The sequence below is a fragment of the Pseudonaja textilis genome, chromosome Z (assembly GCF_049901715.1).
Source record: "Pseudonaja textilis isolate UNSWEBS1 chromosome Z, rPseTex1.2, whole genome shotgun sequence".
Lineage (NCBI taxonomy): Eukaryota > Metazoa > Chordata > Lepidosauria > Squamata > Elapidae > Pseudonaja > Pseudonaja textilis.
In genome coordinates, this window is record NC_142008.1 from 94,147,655 (window position 1) to 94,161,277 (window position 13,623).

Genomic DNA, 13,623 nt, shown 5'->3' on the forward strand with positions numbered 1-13,623 from the left:
CTTTTCACACTTGCAGATTACAATCAGAAATCAAAGTTGACATCCTCCATAAATTTAGGACTAAAACTGATAATCCTCAACCATTATGCCCGTTAGCACCAGCAAGCTTGGTTTAAGCATTTTTCCAGAACACATAAATACCCGTGTTTCTCAGAAAATAAGACCAAGTCTTATTTTCTTTTAGACTTGAAAATAAGCACTCGGGCTTATTTTCAAGGCAGTCTTACTTTTTTCAAGGTGCAGCAGGCCAGACTTGGTGAGCTGGATGCACCATGGATGCACCATTGCTTCTGTTGTGGTTGAGCAATGAGAGGCTAGACCAGGGCTAGGATGCAACAAGACTTTATTGTAACAATAAAGGACTGAACGTGTTAGCCCTGCCTGGAGCAGGCTCACAGCGATCAGCGGCTGGCCGGACCCTGCAGCTGGCTTTTATAGCCGGCCGTCGAGGGAGGCTAGCCAATGAGGGGCAGCAAACGCCCCCGCAGCATGAACGGACCTGGGTGGGGACTTTGGCAAGTTCCAGAGACATAACACCCCTTCCCCCCAGATGCGAACACGCATAGTCACTTAAATAAACGGGCGGTCTGTGCTGGCGCCCCGAGCGTCGTAACTCCAGTGAGTTACCAAGTGTCTCAGAGTTCAAGGCACCCGGTGGGGTTGGTGATGGGGTGCAGCCTTGCCCTGAGGGTTGCACAGGCACCGCTGTAGTGCTTCTGGTTGGTGATGTCGTGGCCCCATCTACTGGTTCTGGTGGCGGACCCATCGGGCAGTCCCGGTCTACTGCCTGCTCCCCTGGTCCGGGCGGTGGTGGTAGAAGAGATTCTGGTATGGTCTTCGATGGGAGCTTGGTGTGGCACCTGGGGGTCAACCTGAGCCCACGATCCGACACTGGCGAAGGTACCCTGTCGCTTCCTTAGCTGGTCCAGGTGTCTCCTCCAGATGCGGCCGTCTTCCAGCTGGACTCGGCACGACCGGGACCGTGATGGCTACTATCACTCCTGGAATCCACAGTGGGTCTCCGGCATAGTTCCTTGCAAATACATGTTCCTGCAAGACAAAATCTCTGACCCCCGTCATTGAAGCGAGAGGGGTGTCAGGGCAATAGTGAGGTGGAGCCTATCCAACACAGTTCTTAGGCGTCTACCCATCAGAAGTTCAGCAGGGATTTGTTGGTGACCATGCAAGGGTCGAGTGTTGGCTTAGCAAGAAACGGGAGAGTCTGTGATGCCAATCTTCTTTGCTGAATCTGGCCAACGCTTCTTTTGTGGATCTAACGGCTCTCTCCGCCAGTCCGTTGCTGGCAGGATGAAAGGGAGCCGTGAAGATATGTCGGATGCCAAGATTTGTGGCAAAATGGCTAAATTCTGTTGAGGCAAACTGGGGCCGTTATCCGAAACTATGGTATCTGGTAGCCCGTGTGTTACGAATAGGCGAGTTAGAGCCTTGGTAACTGCTAGCGTGGTGGTCGTGGATAGTTGGGCCACATCGATCCATTTAGAGTATGAGTCTACGACCACCAAGAAGGTTTTGCCGTGTATTGGACCCGCTAAGTCAATGTGTAGCCTTGACCAAGGTGCGTTGGTGCTCTCCCACTTTGTGGGGGTGGTGACTGGAGGATGGTCTGGATTCCTGGCAGGGTTGGCATGAGCTTACCCACTTGACGATGTCATCGTCCAAGCCAGGCCACCAGACGTAGCTCCGTGCCAACGCCTTCATCCGGACGATGCCCGGGTGGCCCTCGTGTAGTGCCTCTAAGACTGGTGTGCGAAGTGAGGCCGGAATAACAACCGGGTGCCCCACAACAGGCAGCCCTGTATGCTGAGACAGTTCCTGTTGACGGGTCTTAAAAGGTGTGAATTGGCCTGCGAGGTTAGAGCCCGGCCACCCCTCCTCACCCAGTCCAGTACCTGGGCGATGGTTTTGTCCGTCTTGGATTTGGTGGCGATGTCGAGGGCGGTGACAGGAAGGTCGAGCTCGGTGACATCGAAGATGGCATGGACTGGTGCCGGGTCTTCCGCTGGAGCTGGTAGGGGGCAGCGGCTGAGGGCGTCTGCGTGGCTTAACGTTTTTCCTGGGCGGTGGATGAGCTTGTACGAATAAGCCGCCAGGAACAAGGTCCACCTCGTCATTCTGGGGGACAACACTTGGGGAGTCTGCTTGTCTCCGGAAAGAAGACCCAGGAGAGGCTTGTGGTCCGTGATTAGCTCAAAGTTGTGGCCAAACAGGAATTCATGAAATTTCTTAACCGCGGCCACTGCGGCTAAAGCCTCCTTGTCGATCTGACTATGCAGTCACCAAATTCCATTTGTATTAAGGAGATAGGACTGAATAAAAACACACTGAAGATCCAGTCCCTAGTGCCAGTTTTTCTTCGTTTTACTTGCTAAAAATTGTTGATTACATCCATCTTCAGGCCTCCCCATGTATCTGCAATTAGCATCTGAATCTGAATTATCTGTGCCCTTTTCACATGCCATTGCTTTCTTACTCTTAAAAAAAAAGAAACCTTGTTTATATTGCATTGGTCAAAATAACTAGGTAGGTGCAGATCTCTTCTATCTGCTACAGACTTCTTTCAGTATTCATAGGAATTTCCCTTCTTTCTGCAAAATTTGATATGTATGGGTGAAAGAAGAGGACATAGTTTCAGGATACAAGTCAACCACACACCTGATCAAGCAAAGTTTTGGCAATCAAGAATGACATGAAATGCAGAAAAGAGCTGCATAAGCAAGCACTCATTTAATTATCGTTACTGCTGAACATATGTTTGATAGCTCTAGGCAATGCTGGTTAAAGTCTCTTTTTTATCAAGCTTATATGCATAGTGCATACATGGCACCTGTTAATTTATATTAGTTCAATCGTAAGTAAATTTCCTGCCTAATTAACAAGCCCTCTTCACCATTCTTACCCCTTGGCATGAATTGTCTTTTGCTAATCCATTAAATCATGAAGAACAATTTTGTCAGCATGTGAGCATGAAGGAATTCTGATTTAAGTCATTGTAAGAGAAATGGAGAACTTGAGAACCGCTGGAATTTGGTCAGATAAGAAATGGGAACAGGGCTGTTGCTCAGTCTTGTCACACCAGTATTTTAAACTCTGTGCCAAATCCAACTGAGTTTTATATTTCAACCTAAAGATCATGTTCATTTTGGTGCATTTCCTACCAGCATCTCCTGAATCAGATTAATTATTTGTTGAAAAATAGAAGCTGAAGTGTTGGGTATATGGATACACCAACCAGGTTTGGGTTGAATAAATATGTAAACCTAGGATTAAGTGTCTTGTAGCTTTAAGCACAAGAAACTGCAATGTCATTGTGGGTGCGGTTGCAGGCAGCAATATAGGTAGGAATGGAAATGTAATAGACCCGGCTTCTGGATGCACCTGGTTACTGTTCCTGGTCTGCTGCCTGCTGTGTTGGAACGTCTATCTGCTTACTTTTGGAGGCTACTGTGCCAGATACCATTTCACCTGAACACAAGGACTGTTTGGTTTGGTGAGCTGAGGATTCAGCATTGTCTTGGAGAGAAAGGTATCAGAAGGAGAAGATTTACAAGCAGATAAGGACATTGTATTTACTGTTAATGGACTTGATAACTGGATGGATATACTGGATAATGATATATGGACTGAATGACACTTCTTAATCTCTGTGTGAATTAAATAACTATTTTAAAACCACAAACAGTGTTTTTGTCTCCAGTGTGTGTATACTCTTGGGCCCACTCTCTCTCTCATTTGCCTGCCTGGCTTGACTGCTGCTGCATACTCTGCTTGGGGGTTTATCCCCAAACACTAACATGAAGAAAAAATGTACAGAGCTGTCCATTAGAGTTTTGCGACCAGGGAAGAGCTTGATCTATGTAGATTTATCTTTATTTATTTAGAATTTGTTATCCTTTGCGTAATTTATTTCGTATGTGTATTGCATATACTTATCAAACATATAAAGTATTTTTCTAAAATGCATTGTTGTATTAATATATATTTAATATTTGTAACAATATTTTATATTTGCATTTTGGAAAGTTTATTTATTTTAGGATGGCCATAATCAATTTTAACTAACCATATCGCCTCTTTCCCGATCATAAACTTTTCTCATAAATCACAGGCACTCACCCAAAATGGCACTTTGAGTCATTATATAGGCAGCTGCTCACTGGAGCATTGAAAAAGAAGGCTCAAGATACTAGTGCCAGACAGGGTGTCAGAAATTGCTTAAGCAAATCACATTCTTGATCTAGACTTGAGTAAATTTGTGAGTGAGAAAGGAGAAGAAAAAGACAGATTTTTGGTTCTGTAATGAAAAAAATCAGTTTTTCTATAATGCTTTAAGTGTCAGTCAAGAAACTGGGGGACTCTGAATTCTAAGTCCTAGTGACATGTAGATTTAGCATGTAAATACTTTTAAATATACAAAATATTGTTACTGATTTAAAAACCCTGAATTGCTGTATGCAGGGTTTTGGAGACAGAATTTCATTGAAACAATGCACTACTTATTTCCCCTTCTTCTCTACCTCTGATTAAAAACAAAAAAAGTTTTTGCCTTTCCTTCCAGCTCTGCTTTGCTTCTAACCAAGAGTATCCCTAAAATCAATATAGCCATTTTTAAAATTCATTTGAAACTTGCCATAATCCATTTAGTGCCAGAGAAAGGGTAGTTTTCCAATCTTAGTAGCTTTAGAGTGCTGGGTAACCAATCCTACTATCCACAGCCAGTCACTATTACAGACTGGAAATGTAGCTCAGCATCTGAGTGCATTGAGGATACCATTTTGAAAGAGGTTGCCGTGGGAGGTCTTTATTTGTTATGCCATTGAGTCAGCAATCCAAATGTGATTCCTTCTGGTAACTAGTAGCATCAGCTGCTCTAATGTGCTAGAATTTGCAGAAATGTCTGAATTAAGAACATGAATAAACATTTCATCCAATATTCCAAAGCATTTGGCTTGCATCTACATTGGAAAGACTTTAGTATCTTCAGTAACTTCTGGAATACTATTTATGACCAAACTAAGATAATGGATCATCAATATCATGAGGTCTTTGAAAGAATATTTTACTCATTGAGCAATCTAAGGAAGTTTGTGTTCATTGTTGCCACCAAGGGCTAATCTTTCTCTAAGCCTGTGAGAATAAACAATAGCAGAAACTGAGAGTGGAAGAAGTGGGAGACTATTAAGAGCCAGAGTTTTGCAGGGTAGGAATGCTATGTTGAGATTCCAGGTAGGTTCTACCAATTTTAAGCAGCAGACTCTGCCTTGATTGATCTCTCACAATTCACAACATTGGGAAGAAGTCATTACGTATCTGCTCAGGGATCAGAATGATATCTACCATCCCTATTGATAAAATCTGTCATGATACTTTTACTGATAAACTGGTAATGATAAAATATGGGCTACAACTGTTAGATATATTTCAAATTTGTAAATGACCACATAAACTCCTCATAAATGTCTTCACATCAACTTGGAGAATAATATTGAGTACGATGATAAATATATCTGTCTTGGCCCGAGTTTTGGACAGGATTTTATTAATGCTTTAGAATAAGTGATTGAGGGGCTGATAATCAAAAGCAGAGATGATACAAAACTAGGAGAAAAGGCTAACATTTTAGAAGTGAAAAAGTTCAATATAAAAAGATGACAGGTTTGAACAGTGAGCTGAAGTAATTTGCCAGGGAGAAACGTAAAGCCCAGGTAGAAAAAAATAATAAAGGGAATTTATGTAAGATGGAGGGAGTGGGGAGGGAGAGAGGGAGAGAAAGAGAGAGAGCTGGCTTACAATTGTATGTATGGAAAAGATCCAGGTGTTTTAATAGATCACAAGTTGAACATAAGCCAATACTACAGTATAATGCAGTTATTAAAAGGGCAAATACTAATAGCAGCATTTAAAATAATTCCCACTCTATTTTGCAGTGTTAGACTCCACTTCAAAAGCTGTACCTAATTCTGGACACCAGAATCTAAAATAAATTGACAAACTGAAGCAAGGAAGGCTACCAAGATTTTGAAGAGATTGGAATCCAGTTATATGAGGAATGAGATATGTTTACCCTGTAGAAGTGAAGTCTGTTCAGACACCTAAAGAGTGATCACATAAATGAGAGAATGGATTTATTATCTCATTACCAGAGGGTAGAACTAGTCCCCAAGGGTTGAAATTATAGGGAAGGAGATTCAGTTTAGATAATCCTAACCCTAATCCTTCCAGCCTCTTGATGTTACAAACTCCAGGTGATTCTATTAACCATCAATCACTTTGCTAACCCCTTGCTTATTTATTTATTTGATTTGTCAATCGGTTACAAGATAAACCTGTGTTTCTCCAACAATACAGCCTCCACCAATAGGAAGGCCCAGCATGATTTCTAGGCATGAGGTGAAATTAAGCCCCACCCCCAAAATTTAGGCCTATTTAAACCATGTATTTCCCTGCCATTTCTCACATCATTCGTTAGAACTACACGAGGTGAAGAGAAATGGGGGGAAGGGCAGGGGGGAGAAAACGTGCCTTTAAGAGTGCCCTGCAGGTAGCCTAGGCTAGAATACCCCGATCTACTACCGATAGAACATCAGCCGATAGAAGCTCCCTGAAAGCAAAGTCACCAGCTGCTTCGATCAGCCGGTAGAAGCGGCCTTGGGGTGAGCGCCCATGCACAATCCCCACTCCACGAGGCCGTTTCTATCGGCTGATGAAAGCTCCCTGAAAGCAGAGTCCCCAGCCACTTTGGGGCGAGGTGTGGCTGCCTGTGTCCCCTCGCCATTAGGCAGTGTCTTTCTGGTGACGGAAACTCCCTAAGGGCAGTCACCAGCCACTTCGATCGGCCGGTAGAAGCGGCCTCGGGCAAGCGCACATGCACACCCCTCGCCACAAGGCCACTTCTATTGGCCGATCGATGTGGCTGGTGACTGCCCTTGGGGAGCTTCCATCACCTGAAAGACACTGCCTAATGGCGAGGGGACACAGGCAGCCATGCCTTGCCCCAAAGCAGCTGGGTACTCTGCCTTTGGGAGCTTTCATTGGCCAATAGAAATGGCCTCGTGGAGAGGTACATGTGCATGGGCTGCTCTGGGGGAGGAAATTAAGTCACCCCCAAAAAGACAGCCTAGCTATTTTGGGGGTAAAAAAAAATAAGGTCCAGCCTTATTTTGTGAGAAACACGGTAGGTATAAGTATAAACATAGTTATGAATACATGAAATGGATACATATAGGAAAAATAAGAAAAAATAAATAAAAAAAATAAAAAAAATCAATAGGACAGGGACAGTAGGCACATTAGTGCGCTTATGCACGTCCCCTACACACCTCTTAGGAAAGGGATCAGTAGACAGTTTAAGGTTTTGGGGGTTAGAATAGTAGACAGTCTAAGGTTTTGGGGGTTGGGGAAGAAATCACAGAGTCAGGTAGAGTATTCCAGACATTGACCACTCTGTTGCTGAAGTTGTATTTCCTGCAATCAAGTTTGGTGCGATTAACCTTGAGTTTGTATCTATTGTGTGCTCTTGTATTGTTATGGTTGAAGCTGAAGTATTCATTGACAGGTAGGACATTGCAATGTATAATTTTATATACTATACTTAGATCGGACCGAAGGAGGTGTAGTTCTAGAATTTCAAGTTTGGTGCATAAGGTATTCTGCAATGAGTAGAGGAGTGGAAAACTCTTCTTGTGAAATATTTCTGGACTTTCTCAACTGTGTTAATATATGTAATGTGTATATGATATGTAATGTGGGTTCCAGACTGATGAGCTGTATTCGAGTATTGGTCTAGCAAATGTTTTGTATGCTCTAGTTAGTAGTGTGATATTACCAGAGAAAAAGCTATATAGGATTAGGTTAACAATTCTTAATGCCTTTTTGGCTATGTAGTTACAGTGGGCTGTATATATCTACACTAGATAGCTACCCAGATATATTAGGGAGTCCTAACCATGAACTGTTTTCCTAGCAGGTGGGAAAGCATCCCATCCCAAATGAATCGCCTCCCAATAGCTACCCCAACAGATTCTGCAACAGTTGTAGCAGCAACAGCAATAGCATTTTTATGCCAGGTTGCTTGCTTTCTTGCCAGACAAATGGGACAGAAACCCAAGCCAGGTTAACTGCTTTCTTTGTTCAAAGCAAACTGTATATGTCTCTAAGGTCACAGAATTTTCTTGCTGATCAACTGAAGGTAGCTTTCTTAATAAGTCTCACTAACTTGCAGGGATTCAAAATAGGCAATCCAAGTATTGATCTAAACTAATCTGGACTATGTTAATCTGTGACATATCTTTAGGATTCTGTCAGGCACATGACTGCCAATAAAGTCCATTGCTTCTGGTGTAGGCCCAGAGTTTAATCCACAAGTATAAAATATGAACTGGAATGAAAGAGGCTTAACAGATCAATTAAAGAAGGCTTGTCTAATGAAATCTCAGATGAACTAACACTTCAATGTGATGATTATTTTAATGCAAGTCTATCTGAGCATAGAGGGGAAGATCAAAGACAAGTGGACAACTGCAAATGGAAGAGGAAGATGCCAGTGTTCATTTTTCTTCCCTTCTCCTTCTATATCTGTCTGCATATTGGAGGCTGCATAGGTTGAATCAATGCACCTAGGAACACAATAAGTCATTTCACTGTCCAGAAGTTGTACTAGCACACACAAAGTTTAAGCTTATATGGTGGAGAGGTTGGCCATTTCTCATGAAGATCTGGCTGTATCAACCCCATTCAAATATAAGCAAACTGATGCAATTGGGGGAGATGGTATTTTGCCAGCTAATGTTTTGCCTACTCAGGCATGTCAGGAAATAATGTGGTCCCAGCCACAAGCTGGGGCCACCAGAAATTAAGTAGAGTCCAGATTTTTGTGTGGAGCTACTTAATAACATCTAGCTATTCAAGTTACCTTGTAAATATGATTAACTGCAAAATGTGGCTACAAGCTCTAATAGACTCTGTTATTGTCTCTAATTGTCTCTGTTAGAGACAATTTCACTGAGTCTTCCATTGCACACAAATATATTCTTCCTACTTAATCTATCTTCCTATTATAGTTGAAACAATGGTTGATTGACAACTATGTTCTCCCAAAGATGTTTTTTTTCACGAGGCAACTGGACTTTCTTGTTTTTCTTTGAAGACATTTCACTTGTCATCCAAGAAGCTACTTCAATTTTTGGAGAAGCTTCTTGGATGAGAAGCAAAATATCTTCAAAGAAAAACAAAGTCCAGTTGCTTCTTGAAAAAGTATCTTTGGGGCAACCATGACCTGGATGGCTGAGACTCTCCATAGACATGACAACTATGTTCATTCATCATTGCTGAATGCTCTGAACTACTTTGATTCTCTGAAATACAAAAATCAACAAGCCAAATAGGTTCAAATATGTTTTCTTAACCCATCTTCCACCTTCCATCATCTCAGTTTCATCTTTCCTTTGTTGTATAAACTGAGGTATCTGATTTTATTTTGAGAACCGTGCTACTCAAATCTGCTCCAGAGATTTCAGAGAACTATCTGCCTGTGAATATCAATCCAAATAGCTACTGGGAGCTAAGTGATATATTTAACAAGGCGATTGGTCCATCAAGGATGCCTTTCAGACTTTGAAATGTGGCAAATACCCTTGAGACATTTGTTGAATAGAGCACACAACTCTACAGAAGTAGAGATGGACGAAAAGAATCTGAAATAGTTTTACATTTCTCACAAGCTTGTGTCATGTCAAGAGAGAACATTTACAAAAACCTTTTTGAATGTCTTCTATTCCAACCTCACAACAACAAGCAGTGTGATGGGTTACCATGGAAGCTGGAAAATATAATTTTCCCCAATCTTCCATTTATAAATGTTGACATACCTCCTCCGAGCTGGGATTTGGGGGGGCCTTTAAAAAGATCCATGTTCATTTTCTTACTTTACCTCTTGTTAAAGATGCCAAGTTACATCCCATGCTGCCAAACCTGACGACGTGGCAAGGTTTGAAAATCATTCAATTTGAAAAATGCCTCTACATCCTGAAACAGTTTTAGGAGACACCCTCCACACACACTTTTCTTTTCTTTTACTTTATAACTGACCAGTTTCTTGTCAAAATTCTTGGCACACTGCTGAAATAAGCAGGCCCTATTTTGGTATCAATGTGAAGCTTTATTTGTTTGTGATCCATTATCTACAGATATATGAGAATTTAAAGTGCACAAACGCCACTTCAGAACAATATATCTGTTACTGTGTTACCTTCCAACAAAACAATTAGCCAAGTATCTTCCCATGGCAGAGTTTGCTTTTTTACAACTCTGCCCATACTTTTATTGAACTGTGACTTTTTGAGGCCAACTATGGCTATCCCTCTAACTTTTTCTGAAAACCTTCCTGTCTTTGCCCATCCCAGTAGTTTTCCAGCTCCTTTAAGAGCTTCATGCAGCCCAGCTAGGCATTGCCAAGTCTGTCTACAAGTGCTCTGCTGCCCTTCATCACTAGAAGGCCTTTCCATTTCTGTAGAAGAGTGTATTTGTCCTGACTCTTATGTATGTTAGTTCCTCCATTTCTGCTATTTGGGGGGAATTGGACAATGAGTTTAAAGGGACTGTATTCCTAATTTCTGGCACAGGAAAGGCTCTCTTGTATATTTCTTTCTTGGAAAAGCTATGTAGATATAAAATATTCCTGGGAAGCCTTCATTAATGTGTGTTTATATTGCTTTTTTTCTTTTTTGGCCTTTTCTGTTTCCCATACCATCATTAATACCTGAATGGCTATATGAGGAAGTATCTTTAGTTGCCAGTACTTCTAACTTTAGGATGAAGAAAGATTTGGGGAGCCAAAGTTTGGGTGACTGAGACATGAGATGTAGGACCAAGTCTGCCATTGCCTCACTGGCTTATAGATTGAAAGAGACTGAGTTACTCAAAGGAAGAACTGAAACTGCAGCTGGTTTGCTGGCTGGCCCCACCCCCAAAAATCGAGAGCATATCACTCATTCCTGTCCTATATATTTGGAGAAAGAGAAATCTTTTGTTATGAAGATGGAGAGGGGAGAAAAAATGAATCTCTTTCCTACCATTTTGAAACTGAAGGAAGTGATGGTTCCTGATCCTTCAAGATACATGAAGGGGAAATAGAAAGGAGTATTCTGAAAAATACATTGAGAGTTATACCCATATTTTTCCATGTATAAGACACCCCCATGTATAGGAAACCCTCCACTTTTCTCACCCCAAATTCAGAAGTCAATATCTTAACCATTAAATAGAAGACATTTATTTTGCAGAGTAAGACATTTGCTTACCAGTATCGGTATATATTTTTTGTTTTCTGACATTTTTATGGGCTTAGAACACTCCAACATTACTGCTCCCTATCGCATCTGGGCACTGGCTACACACTCTCCGCAGCATCAGCTGACATCAGTTAAATAAGACTCATGATTAGAGGAAACCTGTTAGCTTGTCTCTGCAATCGGACGTTTCGCTCATGAGGCTAGTTTGCAGAGATAAGGTATTGGCAGTTTCACAACTCCGATTCTCCTCTCAGCCCCCCCGTATATAAGATGCCCCTCTATTTTTATGTAAATATTTTTAAGGAAAAATATTGTCATATACACGGAAAAATAAGATAATTTCTCAGGGCAGGAATGGCCAGTTATGCCTTTTATCAACTGCTATTAGCACCAAGCAAAAATCACATAAAACAAGGGGTCCATTAAATAGTGGGAAAGTCAGGAAAAATAACCACTGGATTTAAACAGGAGTCAACTGAGTATAAGCCATGTTGGCAAAGGACAATCAATTGTGTTAAGTATCTTTGTTGCAAAAAAAAAAAATGTCCCTATGTAACTCTACTGTGTCAAATGTCTGAGTCATTTCTGTCAAGTGTGACTAAGGGAGCCTGATAGGAAACATCATCAAGCAAATTATTTTAATTTCCCAGGCTTGTCTAGTCAAAATTAAAAATTCAGAATAAATCCTAACTTTATTAATATTTCAAGGACCGGAAGAGATGATGAGAAATTGGATTGATCAAGCTTATACTTAATAGAACTTTTAAAGAAAGCAATTAACAGTCACTTCTCTTGTTGGGCCAAAGTCCATAAAACATTTTATTCCAACATTCAAGTTTCAGAATTCCAAAAATAGACATTCAGAAGACTGATTTTGAGTTTCAACATTTTTTTTACCAAATTATTACATTGTTCTCTAAGCTTTATGTTTCCTTAAAGCTCAGGGTTGCTCCACCAACTTGACCTTAAGAGTAGATACTATTCTCCTGGTAGGAGTGGGGAAATGGGACTATCCAGGATGTTCGAGCATCCACTGTTTTCTCTTCTTGGAAGTACAGAAATAGAGGGAAAATGGTCAGTAGAGTGATTGAATGACCTGTCCTAGATTAGTAGTTGGAGGGATTTTCAACAACTGAAATCAGAAACATATTTATGCATTTAAACATGCTAATTATAAATCAAATTGTTGTGTTTGCACAACATGCAAAATTGGCTAATTTTTAACATTTTCTTTGGTTTAGTATATTGTGTGAATCCTGCCCATTACAGGATGGACAAGAGCCATGGTAGCGCAGTGGCTAGAATGCAGTATTGCAGACTAATTCTAATTCTGCCAGCAGTTCGATTCTTATAGGCTCAAGGTTGACTCAGCCTTCTATCATTCTAAAGTCGATAAATTGAGGATTCAGATTCTGCTGACTCTGTAAGCTGCTTAGAAAGGGCAGTGTGAAGCACTATATAAGTCTGCTATGTGCTATTTAGCTGATGATTCAAACCTGAAAAAGAGGTTCAAATTAATCTGTAGCATGAACACATCCAATAATTTTTTGTAAATTATAGTTATCTCGTTAAAGTATGAATTAACAAAATTATAGTTAAATGATTTCTCAGTAATGATACTAGGTTATACAATTGTTGATTGATAATATGAGTTATTATGTAATATAACTATATTGGCATCTAGGAAACGGATGCACACACAAAAAAAGTAGTAAACCAACCGATACACTGTTTGTAAATCTATGAAGGAGGAGGATGTTTTTATGTTTTATGTTGTATGTTTTATGTGGTTTTGTCTGTTGTTAAAATCAATAAAAAAAATTTAATAAAAAAAACACATCCAATAATTTTTATCCTGACTACTAGTTAAACCTGTCATTAGAATAAAAGAAAGCTTGAGACATAAAAAATAAAATAAGCATCTTTTTGAAACAAGGATCCTCCAGATATATTGTTGTATCATCTTTCCCAGCCAACACAACTATGATGAGAATTGTAATTACATACATTTGGGGTGCACAGTTGAGGTATATTGCTTTGTATCAAAACAGAATAATATTCTGATCCATCATCTCTGGTCAGATATTAATATAATAATAATATATTATTGTGTAGCTGCAAGTTTTTAAAAAAAAGTTGTGAAATGGACAAAAAGTTGCTGGAATTTACATATATCAGGACGATTTCTTTCCTGTAACCTAATTTGGGAGTGGTCTAAATATGTCTACCATACATCACCTTCCATCAGCTTTAACTAATATGAGGAGACAGATGTTGAAATGTAGGAAGACACAGAACCCTCCTTTATTTTACCTTT

At 40.6% G+C, this 13,623-nt stretch overlaps 1 protein-coding gene across 1 annotated transcript in view; it reads left to right on the top strand.

Moving 5' to 3' along the window:
* The window catches only part of CRHR1 (corticotropin releasing hormone receptor 1), a 95,375-nt gene that overhangs the window by 23,979 nt on the left and 57,773 nt on the right, over positions 1 to 13,623 (top strand). The gene's annotated exons all lie outside the window — the stretch shown is intronic.